We start from the raw sequence: 21,961 nt of genomic DNA on the forward strand, positions 1-21,961 counted from the left end.
CCAATTTGCCTTGTGGTCCAAACCAAAAATAAGGAAAACTTTCCTTATTTGGAAAAACATGCGTCAGTGTAATACCTATATTCAGAAATATGGTAGGGATTATTTTATAGTCATAGTGAATATATTTAACTAGTTATATAGAGGAATTCCATAAAAGTTTCAATAGGGCCAAAATGGTCATTTCACACAGAATCATGTGTTCAAGTGAAAAGTGAGCATGATAAATATAATATATTAAGTGTGCTAGCCATGAAAATAGAGTAGTAGAAAGGTTATGGACAATACACGTGATGTGATGCCGAGATAAATACGTGTTTATAAAGTAATAGAAAAAAATAAAAGAATAAGGGTAAAATGGTCTTTTCACTCACAACTAGATGAAAAAGTTGAGAGTGAAAATGACCAAGAACATGTGCTAAATCCATTGAAAGTGAGGGTATATCAGTAAATGCACGTATGACATAATTGGGATTATCATAAAAGTGTAAGGGCAAAATGGGAATATAAACACACACACACACACACACACACACACACACACACACACACACACACACACACATATATATATATATAATTGGAATTATCATAAAAGTGTAAGGGTAGAATGGGAATATAAACATATATATATAAGGTTGCAATAAACTAAACCCTAGCCATTCTATCCCTTGTACACGCCACCCCTCACCCATTTTTCTCTCAAATTTCTTCACCAAATTTCAATGAGAATTCATAGGATTTGGCTTAAATTTTTGTAGATTTTCAATCCTAAAGCATCCAAAGGTAAGATTCCAGCACAATGTGTATGATTAAATTTAAAGTTTTAAATTCTTATGGTTTTGTATGCTTTAGGTTCAAGAGGAAGAGAATTTTAGCAAAGGGGGATTATATCATTAGTGTTGCACAAATTCAAGGTAAGTAAACCCAACTTTAGTTTTGATTTGAGCAATAATTGTGTAGAATGATTCTTGTATGTTTGTATATAATTGTATGGTGGGAATTATTGGCTGTTTTGATGTTGAATGATGTGTAAATTTCCAGCCATGAGAAGTAGTGTATGAGTATGTGGTGATTTGGTGGAATTATGGAAGAATTATTGTTGAAACTTTGAAGTGTTGAAGAATTGTTGAAATCTGCTAGGTTTAAGGCTAAAGTTAGTGAGTTTTTGCTCAATTTTTGGTGGATTTAGAGAGATGTGGAAGTGTGGCCAACTAAATATTTGCATGTGCATATGAATTGTTTGATGAAAATCCAAAGAGAAATGCATGCATGAGTTGGTTAGATCCTATTGAAGAAATGGTTAGAGAAAGGCATTGGAGTAGAAAGATTATGTTGGGCTTAACCAAGTGTAAATTTAGTAGTCAAGAGTGCATTTTGTTATGCCAAAATTTAGAATATCACTTTGTCATGTTAGCTCAATGAGATAAATGGTTTTTAGTGCATGAATTCAAGTTACATGAACCTTTAGTAGTTCTTGAATAGCACATTATATTTTAGTTATTGAATTAGAAATTGTGAAACTTATGGCCTTGGGAAAGTGTTAGAAAGGAATTGTATATTAAATTGTTATTTTGATATGGCATTGTTGATAGTAGAGAATGATAGAATTGTGCCATGACATATCAATATGCCTTAATAAATTCTCAAGTTTTTGTACTTGAATTTAGAAGGATTATCCAAATAATGGCTTGGCCAAATGAGTATATTGTTGTTTCTTGTTTTGAGATTAATTACAAACAATATGCAATAAGTGATTTTATTGCATAAAGAATAGAAAAGTTTTCCCAAGTATAGATATCAAAAGAAACATCAAAGAAATAGATTGGCCAAAAGTTTAGTTAAGAATGTTAGAAAGAACTTATAATTTGGCCAAAGTATATATGTTGTGCCATATGTTAGATTAAATTTACAATGTTTAATATGGCAATATAGATTAATGTATAGAATGTAGCCAAAAGAAAAGAAAAAAGAAGGGCATGTATAACAATTGAAGTTGATGGTCATGTAAGAGAATGCAAATTTATGACATTAAGATTTGTATTTAGAAAGTTGTACAAGGCATGTTTGTTACATTAGAAAAATTAGAGAGTTGTTTAATGACATGGTTATGTGACATATGAGTTTGAGAAAAACTAGTAGCATAATTGGGCAAGTTAGTAGACTTAATACCTAAGTTGTGGCATAGATTTTTATAGAAGAAAATTAGCTTGCCCAAAATGTAGAATTCATTCCCTAGTTGAATTGTGCCATTTTAATACCTCACTAATAGAATTATAGAAGAGTAGAATTTGTGAGAGCTAATGTACTTGTGTACATGTACATTTTACATAGCATGATAAAATTGAAGAATTACAAAATTATGTAGAAATTATACAATCACGTACGTACACACGATGCATAGAATTCAAAATAAATAATAAGATAGAAAATGTTTAATTTAAGCGTGTTAGTGTAATAGAACTTTGGGCTTTTCAGAAAAGTACAGAAATAAAAGCCTTAGAATTAATAGAATACATGCCAGAGTCAGACACGTATTTTGGGATCATGCATAGACAGCATATAAATGCATGACATAGCATAGCATGTATTTAAGAAATTTTATAATTATTGGAAATGTATAGCTAGTTATTTTGCAGATTTACAGAGCATGTTTTCAAAGGGGTGTTGCGATGGGGAACTTGTGAGCATTCGCTGCATTAGCTAGTGGCGACAGAGATGCAGAAGTTTCCTACATGCACGCCACCATCAATGAGCGGCCTCAGAATATAAAACATAATTGTACAGTCTGCTAGAAGTGAATGTGGATAAGGGCTGTACCTAGAAAGAATTTCAGAATATGCTCACACGGCCAGGGTTCCAAATCCATGCCTCAGCCTAGTCAAATCGGAAAACCAGAAAGAATTTTCGAAAGAAAGAAAAATAGAATAAGAAACAGAAAACAGAAAGAATTTCAGAAAGAAAGAAAAATAGAAAAAGAAATAGAAAACATAAAGAATTTTAGAAAGAAAAGAAAAGAATTAGATTTTTTTTCAGAAAGAATACAAACATGATCATTTGCATATGCATAAGACATTTCATGTGCATTGCATCTTATGCATTTATGCATAGATTAAATAGTTTATTTATTATTGCATGTCTAATTAGCCAAGAAAAGAAAATAGAAGCCCATGAGAATAGAGAGGAAAAAGAAAATAGAAGCCCATGATAATTGAGAGGAAAAAGAAAATAGAAACCCATGAGAATAGAGAAGAAAAGAAAATAGAAGCTTACGAGAATAGAAAAGAAATTAGAGATATACAAGAAAATAACAGAAATTGGATACATGCTAGAAAAGAACAGAAATTAGAAACATGGCAAATAGCAAGAAAACTTAGTGTTTTGTTGAGTAGGGAAAGAGACAGAAAGTCATAATCTAGTAGAGAAGAGAAATAAAATAATAAAGAATAGCACAGCCCTAGAAGGATTTAGAAAGATTTGAGAAAAATGGAAGACTACTAAGTATACTTGAGAATAAACAGAGAAAGGAAGCAGAAATTTAGAAGCAGTACCGCGAAAACTGGGACAACAGAGTTAGAGCATAATTAGATTTGGTTTACTTACTGAGCATTTATAGTTCACCCCGTTGCTTTCTTTATTTTTTGCAGGTATTAAATTGTAGTGGTAAGGAGATGTCAAGCTGGCGAGAGGATTGCACACACTATCTCAGTGAAAAATTTAACGTGGATTTATATATGTGAGAAATAATCTTTGTGTAACAGTATGTTATAGCTGGATTAAAGATGAAAATTTTAGATGAACACCCTTTTTAAACTAGCAAATTCTCTATATTCTCTCTATAGGATACTCAGTGAATACTTGCCTAGTGAGACATTACAGTCAGTCCCTTGTTGGCTGACTTGACACTTTATTATTGAGCAAGAAATCCTTCATTATATATTTTCCCCTTCTTGTGTGTATGAAACTAATCTTTTGACATTTTGTTTCATTGTATTCTGGTTTTCTTAGAGTATTTTTCTCTCTTAAGGTTCAAGGTTCATTTCCATATTTCGTGTCAAAACCTCACCATATCATACATTGTCTTGATGGCTCTTGAAACGTGGTTCCTTTGCTGATGCTGCTACGTGGCATCGATGCTTGAAGCTTGGAGGTTCACAAGTTGTTTCCGGGTGTGTTCTCGGTGTGAAAAATGTCCAAGAAGTTGCTACATGTTAAGGATTCAAAGTGTGGTGCTAAGTGTAAAGTTGAATAGGGAGTTCTTTTTACTATAACTTAGATTAGTTTTGAACTACATCTTGTAATGTGTTTTTAACTTAGTGGATTACTTCGATCTAGATAAGGTCTTATGGATGTAGGCTAAAAGTGGATTTAGCCGAACCATGTATATGACTTTGTTCTTTATTTTTCGCACTTATGTTTGATGTGTTCAAATTGGAATTGCATAATCTACTTGGTAAATATTCCGCTACACTTTAAAATGGGAACCTATACGTTAAATAGAGTTCACCAACTCTAACAGAACTATTGCATGCCATAACTATTGTTTGAAGAATGTTTTGTAAACTCCCCTTTTCTCCTACTCATTGAGTATTTTAGCTCACCCCATTACAAAAATGTTTTCCTCTCCCCCCAGGTTCACAAGGAGGTCGTGCCGAGTAGTGAGTCACCACTCAAGGTTGTGCCATGCGTCGGCATATTCTCATGTGTGTATTATAGCTTATGTTCCAAAAATTGACTTCTACTTTCTGTAATAGCCTTATGTTTTTGTCGTAATTACACAAGACTTGATACTCTGTTTCTAGATTTTTATGGATTATGCATTTATGTTTTCCAACCTTCCTAAATATGTTTATGTACCTATTCATACATATACTTCCAATTATATTTTTGTACAAATTATTTATGCAAAGTATATTCAGAAAAACATAATTTTAGGTTTCATAGTTTTCCCACATGACACGTCTCAGTCATCCGAGTCTTGTGGGAGTGCTAGATCCTATGGGATGAGGAAGGTCAGGATGGGTCGTGTCAATTAGAAGCACTAAGCATACATTTTTTAGAACTTCTTGCTGCTCAGATTTGGAAAAGCAAATTGTGGCCCAGTCATATCAGAAATCCTCCTACATATAAAGATGAAACTACTGTAGTTGAATATTTAAGTCCCTATAGTTAATGGGCAAAAAGTTTAGAAGGTTCTTGTACTTACAGGTCGTTCAAACTTCCTAGGTCAAAAATAGTAGCGAGGATGAGTCCTTCTAGTCCAAGTGAATGCATTTCCCTTCAATAATGCAGCAACACAATGGAAGGGGGCAAAAAATTGAGGATCTATATAAATCAAGATCCTACTTATGCACGTCAAAATAAAAATTTGTTATAGATCAAGATATTATAGCATTGTGAGATTAGTCCATCCCCTAATAAATTCCGATACAATGCCTTCAAAGCTATTATCACTTATTCTACTGCACACAACAAAGTGAATTTTTTTTTTTGGATATTAAACTATCTTGACTAGAGGAGAAAATATATGAAAAATACTTATAACTTTGTCATGTACTTCAATTTTGCTAATGTTGAAGTCAAGCTTCCAGAAAAATAATTAGAGGAAAGTTCCTTGAAATTGTGTACTCATGGCAACAAACCAACATAATTGTTTGATTAGATATTCTCAATTATAGTTCCACATCTGTTGTACTTTCAAGTTAAGAGTTCAGATGGCATACAAATCAGTTAAGATGACAAAATTTCCAAGCTCCTGGGGATAGTACCAAATAATTGGCTGGCTTCAATATTCCTAAATTTTATTTTTGTTAAGACTATGATAAGAACCAAACCAACATGGAATTGCTTAGAGATAATAGAAGCATCGAGTTTTTAAAGATCAAAACATACAAGATAGTGAGATTGGTAAAGTATCCCTAGTCAGTAGGAATTTCCCTGCATAAATTGTTTGCAGTAAGGAAGTTGCAATCAATAAGCATCCTTATCCTTACTCTTTTCGGTTTTCATTACGGGATGGCCATCATTATCAATGAGTTAGTTCTTTTAGGGTTTAGGCCCTCTAACTCGATTTTAAGAGTGTTTTGATGAGCAGCTAACGGAATTCCTTGCTGGAACTTTCCGTCGATTGTTGGGAATCTTGATAGCTCACTCGCATTTATGGGTTAGGCTTAGTCTGCTGTCATGCGAGCTTTTCTGGATGCTTGAACTCGAGGCAAGTGTGGATAGGTCACCCATAATTTGAGGTCTGACACTTGTTACATCATGTTTCAGGTTTCTGCAAGCGAGCTAGTCAACCATGTCTTCACACGACGTCAGCATCGAGAGGCTATTCTCAGAAGGCTCCCCAGTAGCTTCGGTTGAAAGTGGGGACAGAGCTTGAAATGAGCTTACTGGCGAGGCTCTTAAAAGGGTTGGGAGCAGTGGGGCCAAAAACTCATTCAACCTGAGTAAGGAGATCCCCAATGCGAGACCCTTGTGGCTCGCTAGGTTTAGGAAAGATCCAACGTTGTCGATTGTCTTGAGCGATCTCGAGCGAATAAAGGAGAGCTATGTTGTCAATAGTTCTTTGTGTGCTCTAGGAGAGTTCTTATAGAAGAGTCCCCCCAAAGGTTGGGTGGCAGTCTATGAGACTCTTTTCAGGTGTGGTATGTCACTTCCACCTCACAAATTTATTTCCAACATTGTGAACTGTTTCAACGTTGGTCCCCTTCAGCTGACGGGGAATTCTTATATAATAATTGTAGGCATGTATATTGTTTACAGTCTCTATGAAATTAGCGATCTGCCGAGGAGCTTGTCTATCTGTATAGATTGAAGAAAAGTCAAGCCTAGACTTTTAACGTCTCCAAGACGAGGAGCCCTATTTGTGGTTTAGTCAATGTCCCTAAAAAGCTCAGAAACTGGGACTCCGAGTACTTCTTCTATCGCTTTGGGAGCGATGGTACTTTTACTGATGAAACTTGTGGGTATTCTTCCTACTTTGTTGCAGTTAAACGTCTATTGGTCGACATCTAACTCCGTTTATTTTTTGCAGAGAATGTCAAGCAAACCTTTGTCAATGCAGATATAGAAAGCATTTGAAAAAGTTTAGCTGACCTCCATGCCAACTGCCGCGACATAACCAACTTGATCACTTCCCCACACCTAAGAGCTTTTGGATTCTGCCATTTTGCCCACCTTTTTTGAAAAAGTTAAAGTGTAGAGTAGCTTGCCTTTTCATGTTCTCCTTCATGAGTCACTAACATCTTTTGTTCTTACAATATGTCGGCCAAGAAGCCTCAAACTTGAAGAGAAATGGCAGCTGCGCAGCCTCAAGAAACAACTGAGGCTCTACAAATAAACACCGAGGCCCCTTTGAAAAAAGCGGGTCGGATGCTCGCGGCTCGTGATCAGAGAGGACTGGGGTCGAGCTTGAAGGGGCTTCAACTCAAGAAGCCTGCAACTGTTGCCAAGGCAGTTGCAAATAAGGACGTTCTAAACTCTAGAAGAGCTTGACAAAGAAAGTCACCAAGCCAATGGAGGGCTTGAAGAAAATGGTTGAGCCATAGAAGGCTCGAAACAGAAAAGGGCCGAGCGACGGAGGGCTCGAGAAAGAAAGCTGTGAGCCTACGAGAGGCCTGGAAAGATGTTGGTCAAAAGTGCGGCTAGAAAAAGGAAACTTCGTGTGTGAGGCCACCGAGCAAATCGAGGAGTGTAGGGCTTCATCAAGGCGATGCAACGAAGAGGTCGATTCCACCATAATAGATCACCAATCAGCTAGGGGCATATGTTTGTGTGATTTTTGCCAGAAGTAGCCTGACCCAAAATTGGCACAATCCAGAATAGCTTGGTCTAGTTAGAGCTTGTCACAGACCCATCCTGACAACTATTTGACAAATCAAGGATAAGCTCCATCTCGGATATTTCGAAGGGATGAATCAACTCACTAGACACGATCTTACACTCAATCATGGAAATCCTAGATTGCATACCACATTTGTTGCAATCCCGGGCTTGTCTCTCTTTCCTTTATAAAAAAACATGTAAATACCCCCCAACCATGAGAGGGGTTAGCAAATTTCATTAGGCATATTTGTACTTATTGTAACCTCTCAAGAAGCATGAAGAAAACAGTAGACGTAGGCTCAAGTTCTAACTTGCTGAACCACTTTACAAGTTCGTGTGTTTCTACATTACTACATTATTTATTTTCCATTCCTAATTTCACTAATCATGCACACATCCATTCTAATTCTTCAAGGTCAATCGTCGTTCTCTCAGGTTGGTACGATTTTTCTGTACAACATTTGATAAGCCTAAGTTTGCATTCAAATTTCCGGGATTATTCCATCTCTAAGTACGCCATTATTGGATCCATCCAACTATATTTTGCCCTATTGTCATGACTGCTTCTTCTGATCGAGGATGCTAGGACTTGGCAAAAATGTGACTGGACTAGACTTTATGTCCTTACTCTTGCGAGGCCAAACGAGCTAAAACATCGGCCACTGATTCTATTCCCTGAGAATCTACTATACTGTATAACTTTAAAATGTTCAAGCTCAGATTTTACCTCTGGAGATAGGATCCATTCTTTCCTCCTTGGTTTGGATTCCCCGAAGACTTGAAAGATACAGAGAAAACAAAGGGCAAATATTTGTGGATGCAAATGTTGATATAAATTCGCACCAATTTGAGAGAACTGATTGACCTCGTGAATCGAAACAGATTGTGCGTATTTGTGAAATCAGCAATGGAAATAAAATAATGTATTAATGTAAGATTACAATGGATTTTTAAAGTGGTTCGGTAAGTTAGAATGGGGCCTACACCCCTGTTTTTCTTATTGCTTTTTGAGAGATTACAATAAGTACAATATTGCCTAATAATTTGTTAACCCCTTTCTCATGGTTTGAGGGGGTATTTATACATGTTTTTGATAAAGGAAAGAGAGATAAGCAAGGATTGCAATCAAATTTGGTATGCAATCTTAAGATTTCCGTGATTGAGCATTAAGATCTCGCTACCAGTGATGTCGATCCTATCCTTCTGAATATCTGAGATTGGAGCTTATTTCTGATTTGTCGAACAGCTCTAGGATTGGTCGCTATGACAAGCTCTAACTGGACTGATCTTTTTCTGATCGTGCCAATTCTAGGTCGCCTACTTCCTCGCGAGCTTCTGAGACATCTGAGCTTCCTGGCAAAAATCACACACAACAATTTGGAACACTACCCTTATATCAATTTGGCCATTAAAAAAAAAAAGAAAGATATAATATTGATTGGTTTAGGCTAGAACCTGCAAGGAATAAAAGTTTATTTCTTCAAATAGGATGCAATAATAAAATTATATCATATTTGGACCACGTCATCCTTCTAATTTATAAACAAATCTGACACATTTTGTATAAGTTTCAGGTTCTTAAATAGAGTAGTCTTCCTAAAATTATTTAATAGACCTTATATATATTGAGTTTTGTCAATTAATTATAAAATGTGTTTTGGGTGAAAGAGATTGATCTAACTAACAAAATATTGTTTTTGCTTTAAATCATTAATAAATAAGTAAAAAGTTATTATATAATATTTAGAACAAGAAACTATTGAATAATTGTATATATATAGAACTCCCATAGGCCAATTGGTTCGAGATGATGGGGTTTTTGATGTAAAGATAGTGATCCGATGGTGGTGTCAGGTGTGTTGTTTGGCACCAGATCGACCGAATCAGGGGAAGCTACCGATTTCATGAAGGAATATTGGCGCAACAACAATCAATAACCATTGGATTCGGGATGGTAGGGGTTTTGATGAATAGGAAGGTGATGCCGATGGTGGTGTCAAGTGGGGTGTTTGGCACTAGAATGGGCTGAAATCAGGACGCAACTATCGATTTTCGCAAAGGAGATAGTGGCAGCAATAACGATCAGTGCCAATTGGACTTCAGATGATGGGGTTTTGATGTGGAGATGAAGGTGTACTACTTGTGGTGCCAAGTGGGGGTTTGGCATTGGAATCGACCAAATTAGGGAGGAAGCCTGGTTGGATTGGCGGTTCGTTACTATTCCGTCGTCCAAATCCAACCCAATCTGGGCCAATTGCAAAACCAATTTTGAGGTGAAATTGGACTGGAGTTAGTGTCGGTTCTTGATCAGACTGGTCGGTTTGATTCGTTTTTCAAAACAATGCTCCAATAGTCCCATCGAATTAGCCATCTTTCAACATATAATATCATATGTATTGAACTAAAATCTATAATCCATGTAAGCAAAGTAATTTCAAAGGACAGCAAGTGGACCACTTCAACTTATTAAGGATCTAGTAGCTCTAATTTTTCACATACATGTGTAACTTACAAGACATTGGCTTGAAAAGTCTCCAGCGTCGTTTTTCCATGTCTGTTGTTTTGTTAAGATTTCACACATGAATTCTCCGCAACTTGCTTGGCCCTTTCATCATGTGGACATTAAGAAATATGATTTTTATGTTAAAGAATAAAATTCTGATAACATCTAGTTGACACTCTATCAAGTCTTTTTCTTTAACTATTAAAAAAGGCCTTGAAGATTGCCCATTATGTTATATCTTTTCTTTCAAGTTCTTTACTTATCACCTGAGCTTCTGTGCTACTCTTTTAGTACTTGGAAGTTAGAACCAAATTTGGGCCAACTTTATTTCCTTATTTTTGGACCTAAATTTGGTATTTTTTATTGAGGGGAAAACATAAACCCATAATATTGTTAATGCTACAAGTTTTATTGTTGTTTATGATATACACTTTAAATTTGTAATTACCAATGATATAATGATAATCTGTGTTAGAGTAAATTTGGAGGGGTTAAACCATTGTTTAAAAACCCGACCTGGCCCGGTCAATTCAACTAGACACAGGGCTTTCATTGGGTCAGATTACTCGTTTCACTATTCACAAAAAACTCTAGAAATTGGGATGATGATCGCAAACAACGAGGCCAGGATGTTGGGGCTTTTGAAGAAAAGTGCTAGTGAGTGCAACGGTGGCAATGGAGTTGATTTCCGGTAAGTAAATCGACCAGAAATTAAAAAAAAAACTAACTACCCTGCAACAGCCGCTTTTAACGGCAATTGACGAGGCTAAAGGGGGTGGGTGAGGTGGTTTTTTGTTCGCAAGGCAAAAGGAAGTATTTTCGGGGTGATAGGGAGGGTTGTTGATCCGACGTCGTGGGATCTGGCTTGAAATGCCACGCTGGCGTCAATGAGATCTAGCTAAAATCGTTACTTGAGTAGATTTTCTAGGGAGTGGACTCAGGGATGATTGGGATTGCAGTTGGGGTGTCCCCACTGCCAACTACTACCGCCATTTGTATTTGGGGTTTGTTTGCTAAATTTTAAACCTATAGGGACTTAATTGTATTTTTTGGTGTATTTGCTGAATTTTAAATTTGTCACCCGATTTGATCGGCCGGTCAACCTTGGACTTGGCAACTTTGCGGTTTCACCCCAAGTTGGATTTTAAAACATTGGGTTAAACTACATATTTTAATAAATAATAAATCATCAAAATATAAATTTTCAGGGTAGAGTTAGATTTTACGTCCCTAGAATGAATAAAACAGAATAAATACGCCTAGTTTGAGAATGCATGGCCTAGTTGAAAATTACACTAACACAGAAGCAATATTACAAAACATCTTCAAACCAAGCTGAAGAAGCACATTCATTCATGAAATTTTATGGCAAACAAGCCTTAGGGGAGAAAATTATAATTATCTACTTCATCTGACATAAATTAAACTCAAGAACCATATGTAAAACTGAAGAACTCCACTAGGGTTCAGAGATTGATCTCAGAATCGAGTGGATAGAGATCCTCTGTTGATGTAGTTTTCTTGTGCACTCTGAATTGATAGAGTAAGATCATGTGCAGATGTAGTGGAAGATCCAACCCACGTTTTATTTGAAGAAAAGTTTGAGCGGTCGAGTTTCCTCTTGAATTCTGGTCAAGTTGTTCCAATTGGAAATCACCGCCATAGATGCTAGGATCTGAGATCACTTCTTGAATGATGGTTTGTGATTCAAGCATACTAACCACCTCTGACATAGTAGGCCTCAATGTTGGAGATGCATTCAGCATAACAAAGCCACTTTTACCATTCTTTCAGCCTCTTTTTGTCAAACTTAGACTCCAACTTTGGATCCTATCTCCATCAAGTTTCCTTTCTGCTGCAAATTAAAGGTCTGCAACCATCCAAGCCAAAAGAGAAAAAAAATTATTTAAAAACCATGCATAGCAACAAGCATATATTCACATGAAACTTACCCAATCAAGAAGGCAACACACCCATTTTGTGGCCTGTAACTTGCATTGCTTCTCCCACAAACAATTTCCAAAGCAACCACCCCAAAGCTAAAACATCTGCTTTTTCTGTGAGGTAACCCATAGCGCATTCTGGAGCCATATACCCTGGAATCAATCAAAATGTCAAAAACTTAAACCTTCACACTACATTATAAATTTTGAGATCAGAATATGCTCTACAATAGTGTAGCTCACATAGTTCCAGCAACTCTATGCTAATATGGTGTTTCTCCTCTTCTTTGAGCTTAGCTAATCCAAAGTCTGATATCTTAGCTTTAATTCCAGTCAAGTAGTAGTACATTTGTAGCTTTATGTCTCTGTGACATCCTGATGTGTGTTCTTCAGGGAGAAATGCTAGACCTCGCGATTCCAACACATATTTTTTGCCTTGTTGCCCAATCCAATTTCAAGATACTTGCCCCTGAACCTATTAACAATCCAATTAACCAATCAAGAAATGTATTACCAGAAAGCATTCCTTTATGCAAAAGCAATTCAAAAATCAAACAAACATCACCGTGCTTACCAAAAAGTGCATGCGCAGACAGTTTTTTCCATGTACTCATAAACCAACAATAACTGATTTCCTTCAACACAACATCCAAAAAGTTTTACAAGATTTGGGTGTTGCAAACCAGAAATCATGCCTATCTCATTCACAAACTCTCGATTTCCTTGCCTTGATTTGGAAGAAAGTTGCTTCACAGCAACAACTGTTCCGTTTGATAGTTGGCCCTGCTTTGAGTAATTATTATATGTACACGTTCATATCTACAGTCTTATGCTAAATGTTGAGTTATGTGATTAAATAGCTTAAAACTGACTAACCAAGGGTTAGTAATGAAATTCAACATAAAGTTACTGAATAAACCATCTAAGCTAAAACAGCGGTATTAAATTAACAAAATACCCTTAAGAGGGAAGATATATAATAATTGTCTTACTTCCACATATTATTCAAAATACAACGTTTGAACTTATTAGAGAAATTTTTAACCAGGTTGAGAAAAGACACTAAGATAAGGTTGATCTTTTGCTTGTTAAATGTTGAAGGACATTGTCTTTTCCTTTGTTGATATTTTGAGTAATATATATATATATTGCATAGGTAGGGTTTTTCTTTTATGATGATTATGAAGGGTGTGCCCCCTTGACTAGGTGTGCTTCTTCTTGCATCGTCGAGATGAGTCAAAAATAAAATACAAAATATTTAGATTTTTCATCAACCACGTCAAAAGTCCAGTAAATTCCCTCACAATTAACTTTTTGGTGTCAATTTCAAGGATCTTGTTCTCAGTGGTGTATATGTATAAACATTTTCTAATGCATTGCCACTAATGGAATTATCATTCTTCAATAAAATAGAGTTGTTTAGTACCTTGTATACTGATCCAAAACCACCTTCTCCAATCTTGTTTGCAGCATCAAAATTGTTAGTAGCAGCTCTTAGCTGTCTGAAAGTGAAGGTTCCTGTTTGTAGATCTAGCCCCTTAAGATCTGCCCAGTAACATTCAAGGAGAAGAGAGATTATCTACAAGTCAAACTTATGAATTGTAGGACAACTGAGCCAAAACTATGTCTAACTGTTTTGTACTTATAATGCATTTGTTTGTGCCACATGTTTGCAAGTGTTTTAGGATGCACTCACTTATTTATTGCTTAAGTTTGAATAAAACATAAGGTTTAGCCCATACCTTGTTCTCTTGTGTTTTTATGCTGAAAATAGTATCTCCAACAGAAGAAACCCAGGATGATAAGAAGTATGCATAACACCAAAATGACAACTCCAATTATACAACGGAAACTTATTGAATATTGTTATATATAGAAACTCCATAGGCCAATTGGAGTTCGATGATGGGGTTTTTGATGTAAATAGGTGATGCCGATGGTGGTGTCAGGTGTTGTTGTTTGGCCCAGAATCAACCGAATCAGAGAGAGCTACCAATTTTCTGAAGGAGATAGTGGCAGCAACAACATCAACACCATGGACTTCGGGATGGTAGGGGTTTTGATATGAAGATGAAGGTGATGCCGATGGTGGTGTCAAGTGGGGTGTTTGGCACTAAATGGGCTGAAATCAGGGAGCAACAATCGATTTTCGCAAAGGAGATATGTGGCAGCAATACGATCAGTTCCCCAATTGGACTTCAGGATGATGGGGTTTTGATGTGGAATGAAGGTGATACTATTGTGGTGCCAAGTGGGGTGTTGGCATTGGAATCGACCAAATTAGGGAGGAAGCCGCGGTTGATTGGTTCGTTACTATTCCGTCGGTCCAAATCCAACCCATCTGGGCCAATTGCAAAACCAAGTTGGAGGGTAAATTGGACTAAGTTAGTGTCGGTTCTTGTCAGACGGTCGGTTTGATCGGTTTTCAAAACATGCTCCCATAGTCCCATCGATATACCCTCTTTCAACATATATAATATCATATGTATTAGACAAACTATAAATCCATGTAAGCAAGTAATTTCAAAGGACAGCAGAGGTGCACTTCAAACTTATTAAGGATCTAGTAGCTCTAATTGTTCACATACATGTGTAACTTAAAGCCATTGTGTTTGAAAAGTCTCCAGCATCGTTTATTCCATGTCGTGTTGTTTTTAAGATTTCACACATGAATTCTCCGCAACTTGCTTCCCTTCATCATGTGAGACTCAAGAAAATATGATGTTATGTTAAAGAATAAATTCTGATAACATACATATTGACACTCTATGCAAAGTTTTTTCTTAACTATTGAAAAAAGGCCTTGAGATGCCCTTATGTTATATCTTTTCTTTCAAGTTCTTTGACTTATCACCTGAGCTTCTGTGCTACTTCTTTTAGTACTTGGAAGTTAAACCAAATTTGGGCCAACTTTATTTCCTTATTTTTGGACCTAAATTGGTATTTTTTATTGGAGGGAAAACATAACGCATAATATGTTAAATGCTACAAGTTTTATTGTTTTGTTTATGATTATACACTTGTAAATTTGTAATTACCAATGATAATAATGATAATCTGGTAGAGTTAAATTTGGAGGGGTTAACCTTGTTTAAAAACCCGACCTGGCCCGTCAATTCAACAACCCAGGGCTTTCATTGGGTCGGATTACTCGTTTCACTATTCACAAAAAACTCTAGAAATTGGGATGATGATCAGCAACAACAGGCCAGGATGTTGGGGCTTTTGAAGAAAAGTGCAGTGAGTGCAACGGTGGCAATGGAGTTGATTTCCGGTAAGTAAATCGACCAGAAATAAAAAAAAAACTACGACTGCAACACGGCTTTTGCGGCAATTGACGAGGCTAAGGGGGTGGGTGAGGTGGGTTTTGTTCGAGGCACAAGGATATTTCCGGGTGATAGGGAGGGTTGTGATGCCGACGTCGGGATCTGCTTGAATGCCAGCTGGCGTCAATGAGATCTAGCTAAAATCGGTTCCTTGAGTAGATTTTCTAGGGTGACTCAGGGATGATTGGGATTGCAGTTGGGTTGTCACCACTGCCAACAGTCTACCGCCATTTGTATTTGGGGTTTGTTTGCTAAATTTTAAACCTAGGACTTAATTGTATTTTTAAGAGTGTATTTGCTGAATTTTAAAATTTGTCACCCGTTTGATCGCCGGTCAACTGGGACTTGGCAACTTGCTGGGTTTCACCCCAGTTGGATTTTAAAACATTGGGTTAACTACATATTTTATAAATAAATAAATCATCAAAATATAAATTTTTAGGAGTAGGTTAATTTTACGTCCCTAGAATGAATAAACAGAATAAATACGCCTAGTTTGAGAATGCATGGCCTAGTTGAAAATTACACTACACAGAAGCAATATTACAAAACATCTTCAAACCAAGCTGAAGAAGCACATTCAGTCATGAAATTTTATGGCAAACCAGCCTTAGAGGATAGAAATTTATAATTATCTAGTTCATCTGACATAAATTAAACTCAGAACCATTATGTAAAACTGAAAACTCCCACTAGGGTTCAGAATGATCTCAAATCGAGTGGATAGAGATCCTCTGTGATGTAAGGTTCTTGTGCACTCTGAATTGATAGAGTAGAGATCATGTCAGATGTGTGGAAGATCCAACCCACGTTTTATTTGAAGAAAAGTTTGGAGCGTCGAGTTTCCTCTTGAATTCTGGTCAAGTTGTTGCAATTGGAAATCACCGCCATAGATGCTAGGATCTGAGATCACTTCTTGAATGATGGTTTGTGATTCAAGCATACTAACCACCTCTGACATAGTAGGCCTCAATTTTGGAGATGCATACACGCTAACAAAGCCACTTTACCATTCTTTCAGCCTCTTTTTGTCAAACTTAGACTCCAACTTTGGATCCAATATCTCCATCAAGTTTCCTTTCTGCTGCAAATTAAAGGTCTGCAACCATCCAAGCCAAAGAGAAAAAAAATTATTTAAAAACCATGCATACAACAATTAATTCACATGAAACTTACCCAATCAAGGCAAACACATCCTTTTGTGGCCTGTAACTTGCATTGCTTCTCCCACAAACATTTCCAAAGCAACCACCCCAAAGCTATAAACATCTGCTTTTTCTGTGAGGTAACCCAATAGCGCATATTCTGGAGCCATATACCTCTGGAATCAATCAAAATGTCAAAAACTTAAACCTTCACACTACATTTAAATTTTGAGATCAGAAATAGCTCTACAATAGTGTAGTCTCACATGTTCCAGCAACTCTAGTGCTAATATGGGTGTTCTCCTCTTCTTTGAGCTATCTAATCCAAAGTCTGATATCTTAGCTTTAATTCCCAGTCAAGTAGTACATTTGTAGCTTTTATGTCTCTGTGAACTATCCTGAGTGTTGATTCTTCATGGAGAAATGCTAGACCTCTAGCGATTCCAACCATATTTTTTGCCTTGTTGCCCAATCCAATTTCAAGATACTTGCCCCTGAACCTATTAACAATCCAATTAACCAATCAAGAAATGTATTACCAGAAAGCATTCCTTTATGCAAAAGCAATTCAAAAATCAAACAAACATCACCGTGCTTACCAAAAGTGCAGCGCAGACAGTCCCCACCATTTTTGAAAAAGTTAAAGTGTAGAGTAGCTTGCCTTTTCATGTTCTCCTTCATGAGTTCATTGATATCTTTGTTGTTCTTACAAATATGTCGGCCAAGAAGCCTCAAAACTTGAAAAAGAAAATGGCAGCTCGCGCAGCCTCAAAGAAACAACTCGAGGCTCTTACAAATAAACAACCCGAGGCCCCTTTGAAAAAAGCCGGGGTCGGATGCTCGCGGCTCGTGATCAGGAGGACTGGGGTCGAGCTTGAAGGGGCTTCAAACTCAAAGAAGCCTGCAACTGTTGCCAAGGCAGTTGCAAATAAGGACGTTCTCAAACTCTAGAAGAGCTTGACAAAGAAAGTCACCAAGCCAATGGAGGGCTTGAAGAAGAAAATGGTTGAGCCAATAGAAGGCTCGAAACAGAAAAGGGCCGAGCCGACGGAGGGCTCGAGAAAGAAAGCTGTCGAGCCTACGAGAGGCCTGAGAAAGATGTTGGTCAAAAGTGCGGCTAGAAAAAAGGAAACTTCGGTGGTGAAGGCCACCGAGCAAATCGAGGAGTGTAGGGCTTCATCAAGGCGATGCAACGAAGAGGTCGATTCCACCATAATAGATCACCAATCAGCTAGGGGCATATGTTGTGTGTGATTTTTGCCAAGAAGTAGCCTGACCCAAAATTGGCACAATCCAGAATAAGCTTGGTCTAGTTAGAGCTTGTCACAGTGACCAATCCTGACAACTGTTTGACAAATCAAGGATAAGCTCCAATCTCGGATATTTCAGAAGGGATAGAATCAACATCACTAGTAACACGATCTTAGCACTCAATCATGGAAATCCTAGGATTGCATACCACATTTGTTTGCAATCCCGGGCTTGTCTCTCTTTCCTTTATAAAAAACATGCATAAATACCCCCCAAACCATGAGAAAGGGGTTAGCAAATTTCATTAGGCAATATTGTACTTATTGTAACCTCTCAAGAAGCAATGAGAAAAACAGTAGACGTAGGCTCAAGTTCTAACTTGCTGAACCACTTTACAAGTCCGCTGTGTTTTCTACATTACTACATTATTTATATTTCCATTCCTAATTTCACTAATCATGCACACATCCATTCTAATTCTGTCAAGGTCAATCGGTTCTCTCAGGTTGGTACGAATTTTCGTATCAACATTTTGATAAGCCTAAGATTGCATTCAAATTCTCCGGGATTATTCCATCTCTTAAGTACGCCATTATTGGATCCATCCAACTATATTTTTGCCCTATTGTCATGACTGCTTCTTCTGATGCGAGGATGCTAGGACTTGGCAAAAAATTGACTGGACTAGACTTTATAGTCTCCTTACTCATTGCTGAGGCCAAACGAGCTAAAACATCGGCCACTGAATTCTATTCCCTGAGAATCTACTATACTGTATAACTCTTAAAATGTTCAAGCTCAGATTTTACCTTCTGGAGATAGGATGCCATTCTTTCCTCCTTGGTTTGGTATTCCTCGAAGACTTGAAAGATACAGAGAAAAAACAAAGGGCTAGAATATTTGTGGGATGCAAATGTTGATATAAAAATTCGCACCAATTTGAGAGAACTGATTGACCTTCGCTGAATCGAAACAGATATGTGCGTAATTTGTGAAATCAGCAATGGAAATATAAATAATGTAGTAATGTAAAGATTACGAATGGATTTTTAAAGTGGTTCGGTAAGTTAGAATTGGGGCCTACATCCACTGTTTTTCTTATTGCTTTTTGAGAGATTACAATAAGTACAATATTGCCTAATGAAATTTGTTAACCCCTTTCTCATGGTTTGAGGGGGTATTTATACATGTTTTTGATAAAGGAAAGAGAGATAAGCATAGGATTGCAATCAAATTTGGTATGCAATCTTAAGATTTCCGTGATTGAGCATTAAGATCTCGCTACCAGTGATGTCGATCCTATCCTTTCTGAAATATCTGAGATTGGAGCTTATTTCTGATTTGTCGAACAGCTTCTAGGATTGGTCGCTATGACAAGCTCTAACTGGACTGATCTTTTTCTAGATCGTGCCAATTCTAGGTCGGCCTACTTCCTCGCGAGCTTCTGAGACATCTGAGCTTCCTGGCAAAAATCACACACAACAATTTGGAACACTACCCTTATATCAATTTGGCCATTAAAAAAAAAAAAAGAAAAGATATAATATTTGATTGGTTTAGGCTAGAACCTGCAAGGAATAAAAGTTTATTTCTTCTAAAATAGGATGCAATAATAAAATTATATCATATTCTGGACCAACGTCATCCTTCTAATTTATAAACAAATCTAGACACATTTTGTATAAGTTTCAGGTTCTTAAATAGAGTAGTCTTACCTAAAATTATTTAATAGACCTTATATATATTGAGTTTTGTCAATTAAGTATAAAATGTGTTTTGGGTGAAAGAGATTGATCTAAAGCTAACCAAAATATTGATTTTTGCTTTAAATCATTAATAAATAAGTAAAAAGTTATTATATGAATATTTAGACAAAGGAAAACTTATTGAATAATTGTATATATATAGAACTCCCATAGGCCAATTGGAGTTCGAGATGATGGGGGTTTTTGATGTAAAGATAGGTGATGCCGATGGTGGTGTCAGGTGTGTTGTTTGGCACCAGAATCGACCGAATCAGGGAGGAAGCTACCGATTTTCATGAAGGAGATAGTGGCAGCAACAACAATCAATAACCAATTGGACTTCGGGATGGTAGGGGTTTTGATATGAAGATGAAGGTGATGCCGATGGTGGTGTCAAGTGGGGTGTTTGGCACTAGAATGGGCTGAAATCAGGGAGGCAACAATCGATTTTCGCAAAGGAGATAGTGGCAGCAATAACGATCAGTTCCCAATTGGACTTCAGGATGATGTGGGTTTTGATGTGGAGATGAAGGTGATACTACTTGTGGTGCCAAGTGGGGGGTTTGGCATTGGAATCGACCAAATTTAGGGAGGAAGCCTTTGGTTGGATTGGTGGTTCGTTACTATTCCGTCGGTCCAAATCCAACCCAATCTGGGCCAATTGCAAAACCAAGTTTGAGGGGTAAATTGGACTGGAGTTAGTGTCGGTTCTTGATCAGACCGGTCGGTTTGATTCGGTTTTCAAAACAATGCTCCCATAGTCCCATCGATATTAGCCATCTTTCAACATATATAATATCATATGTATTAGGACTAAAATCTATAAATCCATGTAAGCAAAGTAATTTCAAAGGACAGCAGAGGTGGACCACTTCAAACTTATTAAGGATCTAGTAGCTCTAATTGTTCACATACATGTGTAACTTATAAGACATTGGTGTTTGAAAAGTCTCCAGCATCGTTTATTCCATGTCTGTTGTTTTTTTAAGATTTCACACATGAATTCTCCGCAACTTGCTTGGTCCTTTCATCATGTGGACATTAAGAAAATATGATGTTATGTTAAAGAATAAAATTCTGATAACATACATAGTTGACACTCTAGTCAAAGTCTTTTTCTTTAACTATTGAAAAAAGGCCTTGAAGATTGCCCATTATGTTATATCTTTTCTTTCAAGTTCTTTGACTTATCACCTGAGCTTCTGTGCTACTTCTTTTTAGTACTTGGAAGTTAGAACCAAATTTGGGCCAACTTTATTTCCTTATTTTTGGACCTAAATTTTGGTATTTTTTATTGGAGGGGAAAACATAAACGCATAATATTGTTAAATGCTACAAGTTTTATTGTTTGTTTATGATTATACACTTGTAAATTTGTAATTACCAATGATAATAATGATAATCTANCTAATTCTATATCCGAAAGAGACTTCAAGTTGCCTATCTCCTTTGGAATGGCGCCAGAAAGGTTGTTTGTGTAGAGATATAAAACTTTTAAGTTGCTCAAATTTTCGATGGAAGGAGGAATAGAGCCACTCAATTAATTTACGCCCAATCTTATATCCAAAAGAGACTTCAAGTTGCCTATCTCCTTTGGAATGGTGCCAAAAAGGTTGTTGGTGTAGAGGTATAAAACTTTGCAGTTGCTCAAATTTCCAATGGAAGGAGGAATGGAGCCACTAAGTTGATTCACGCTTATATCAAGGTATGCAAGATTGGGAAATAATGAGAAAGACAGCTCATGAAGCGTACCTTTTAAACTTGTACAGGTAAGGTTAATACTGTGGATACTTCCAGCATGGTTGCAAGAGATTTCAAACCAAGTGCATGGGCTTATTTTGGTTTTGAGGTGGGTTGAAGTATTTTTGTCATTCATAGAATAAAAAGTCCATGATGACAGAAGAGAATGGCTCCAGTTTTGAAGGCTGGCTTTCCATTTTAGAAGAGCCAGCGCTTCTTCAGTTGAATCAGAGGCAACATCTAGTGAAGAATGTGACATAACAAACAAGACCAAGGAAACAAGTGAAAATACTCTCTTAAAGGTTGTTGACAACCCCATTGTTTGTGATATTATTTAATGCATATCATAATTCAGAAACTCTGATATATATGGACAACTCATGATACATACCTTAAGGCTTGAAAAGTCTCCCCCACTCTTTTCACGCTCAGAAAGTAAAAATTTATTACCTCTTGATGTGGATACTAAAGTTGCTTGTCCTCT

The 21,961-nt window shown here is 36.8% G+C and overlaps 2 pseudogenes; both read right to left on the reverse strand.

Moving 5' to 3' along the window:
* Positions 1 to 11,806: 11,806 nt before the first annotated feature.
* Positions 11,807 to 14,307, reverse strand: LOC116121866 (annotated as a pseudogene).
* A 2,073-nt stretch (positions 14,308 to 16,380) lies between these two features.
* LOC116121867 lies at positions 16,381 to 17,422 on the reverse strand (annotated as a pseudogene).
* Between the last annotated feature and the right edge of the window lie 4,539 nt (positions 17,423 to 21,961).

The sequence above is a fragment of the Pistacia vera genome, unplaced genomic scaffold, assembly GCF_008641045.1.
Source record: "Pistacia vera cultivar Batoury unplaced genomic scaffold, PisVer_v2 Contig129, whole genome shotgun sequence".
In the NCBI taxonomy this organism is placed as follows: Eukaryota; Viridiplantae; Streptophyta; class Magnoliopsida; order Sapindales; family Anacardiaceae; genus Pistacia; species Pistacia vera.